The following is a 3,288-nucleotide window of genomic DNA, read 5'->3' on the forward strand; positions in this document are numbered from 1 at the left end:
CAAATACTGAATTATTCGTGATGTTTCCCGATCTTTCTAGAACTCATTACGTGTTACCAGCGTCACGTGACTTCCGCTGTCGTAACAATATCAATAAACTTGATAGCAAACATGGATCAAGATAATTCAGGAAAACACACTGATTAATTCATTTCTTCATCTTGAATTAATTCTTCACACTTTACAACTGTCTCGTATTAATAATCTAAGAAACATTTAAGGTAAACTTAGAACTTTATAGGCATTCTAGGCCTATGTTAACATCATGCGCTCACTGGCTAACATATAAATTACAACATTAAAAAACATATCTTACAACAGTATGAACTTTTTCTGTTCCCAGCACCAACTATATTCATTTGTTGCATTGCTTGGTTTCCATAAACCTTGCAAGAATTACCTCCATGATTGAATTGTTGACATATATTAGCTCAAACAGAGGATGTCGTATGCTCAGAATATTGAAAGTTGCTCCTGTTCCATCACAAGTATGACAATAACCTGCTGTGGATCTAATTCTAATCACCGACGGGCATTGAAGGTCTGATATTTATAAATATTTGTAGATTTCCCATGCACAGTATCAGATGGTCACTCGCTATGTATATAACATTCTCAATGTAGTTGCCCTTTTTAGTATGGTAGCTAAGTTTCCTTTGTTACCAGGTCAAATCCTTGCTTTTTCCAACATTACAAGAGAAGCATGACAACGTACTTGGTGTAACAGATCAGTTCTTTCGTTTCACTGACGAAAATGATGCACATACCGTAAGTTACAAAGAGGTAGATTATTCCAGTAACGAGAAGTTTACATGAATCTGAGATTTATTTCAATTGGATAATATGCAATTACACGGACAACACATACTGAGTCTTTTGCTTGTCCATTCTGTTGTACAAACCGCTGTAATGAAATATGATGAGGTAAATGCTTGCATATGTAATTGCATAATCAGATATGTATTATAAGATAATTTGATAAATAAATAAATAAATATATTGTATATGTATGTATGTGTAGGTTTTTTAGCTATTTTAAAATAATTAACCTAGAAAATATATTCAAATTAACATGTGTTAGTAGCAGGGGTTTTCCTAGTGTGCAGTTGATCACAAATTGTGCACCGTAAAAATATTTGTACAGTTGAAAATTCACCTGTATAAGTAAGTTCAAGTGGATAAATATTACAAAACAGCAACATATCTTAGATTATCAAATTTCATTCCAGAGTTGATAAATAAATGTATTTACTAGAATATTCTTCATTTTTTTGGATCATTTGTTATTAGGCCTGTATATCTGAGGTGCAATGAGGCGTCATGTATTAAAAACGATGATGTTAAAATATAATTGGGCAGTTGAAAAGCTCTGGTTAGTAGCCCCTGCCTTGGGAGCCATGAAGTCACCAATGTCCGGACCTCCGGCCTGGCGTTTAGCGGCTCGACTAGCAATCTGAGAGTCACGGGTTCGAATCCTTGTCACCGAACACGCTCGTTCTTTCAGTCGTGGGGGCGTTATAATGTGACGGTCGATCGCACTATCATTTGCTAAGAGAGTATCCCAAGAGTTGGCGGTGGGTGGTGTTTACTAGCTGCCTTCCATCTAGTATATCACCGCTAAATTGGGGACGGCTAGAGCAGATAGCCCTCATGTATGGGCCCGCATGGCCAGGTGGTTGGGGCGCTCGACTCACAATATGTGGGTCGCGGGTTCGAATCCCCGTCCCACTAAACATATTCACCCATTCATAATAATGAATGCGTTATAATGTGATGGTCAATTCTATTTTCGTTTGTTAAAGAGTTGGTGGTAAGTGGTGAAGACTAGTTGCATTCCCTCTAGTTTTTCACTGCTAAATTAGGGACAACTAGCACAGATAGCCCTCGTGTAGCTTTACGCGAAATTTATAACAAACCAAACTAATCGACGTGTCTACGGCAGCTTGTAAACCTCTTCCATGATGTGGGGACTTTGGTGAAGACCATCATATCTCAGCATGTAAAAAATAACATGAAACCGACATGTACGTAGCTTTGCGCGAAATTCAAAACAAAACAAACCGGACCTTGGTTAAAATTAAAAATTAAATGTAACGCACTATTTAATCTGACACACATATGGAAAAAAATAAATAATATGTAAGGCCGACCCTATGTGCTTATCGGTGTTTGGACCTTGGATAAACTTATCAATAGACATAACTAAAAACATTATCGCCACATTTAAAGATTTAGTTTCATATACGGTTTTCGCAAATAAGGCCTATAAAATATATCTCTTATAGTTTGTAGAAAGTTTTACTAATTATCTTCAACTTTGCAGGATATGTATATAAACATACAATACGGTTGGCACAAATTGATCTTATACGTTCGGTGCTAAAGAAAATATTAGAAAGACAATTGAAACCAATTTTAATATTGTTCTAAATGAAACAACTTTATTGTCACTTTTAACTCACCTCTGTATATTCGACAAACATTTTGTTAAATATGCAAGTTTAATATTTCCCAAAATTTCGTGTTTTCTGATATTTGTATACGTTCGTGCTATTAATCTATTTTCATATATTTCCTGTGTTTCGTTCAATAACTTTCAACAATTACACAGAATGAGTACAGAACTTTTATGTAATCTCAAAATAATTCGCCCCTCCAGTGGCACAGCGGCATATCTGCAGACTTACAACGCTAGAAACCACGTTTCGATGCCCGTGGTGAGAAGAGCACAGATAGCCCATTATATAGCTATGTGCTTAACTTCAAACAAACAAAATAATTCATAAATGTAAATTTTAAAAAATATTTTATTTTGTGTCTCCGATGTCTTCCTGTTTTGCCATTCATGTTATATTGTCAAGAGGCAGACATCTCAATTTTTTCTTTCAATTAATACGTAACTTCATAGTATCTTTATTGTGAAATACAAGTAAATGTCATATTCAACCCTGATTAGAAAGTTTTATTTTCTTTGATAAATTGTTTAGGCAGAGTGTTCATGACGAGTATACTGGAATGTACGGCAACTGCCTGTTGTAAGAAGAAGAAAAAAAAACATACACGACATTTTGAAAGTCGGAAGACGATCGAAAGACGGAAGACTTTCGAAACGAAGTCACCTACACTTGTGTGTTTTTACAACAAGTAGTTGCCGTTCATTCCAATATACTCATCAAGTTTTATTTTATTTCTTCCAGAAAGAATATATGTGTTGTTATTTTGGTGTAAACTTCAAGTTTACTTTATTTCCTTTTTATTTCTATCAGAGGAGAGATTTAGTTTTGTTTG

Source organism: Limulus polyphemus, unplaced genomic scaffold, assembly GCF_000517525.1.
Source record: "Limulus polyphemus unplaced genomic scaffold, Limulus_polyphemus-2.1.2 Scaffold46, whole genome shotgun sequence".
NCBI lineage: Eukaryota > Metazoa > Arthropoda > Merostomata > Xiphosura > Limulidae > Limulus > Limulus polyphemus.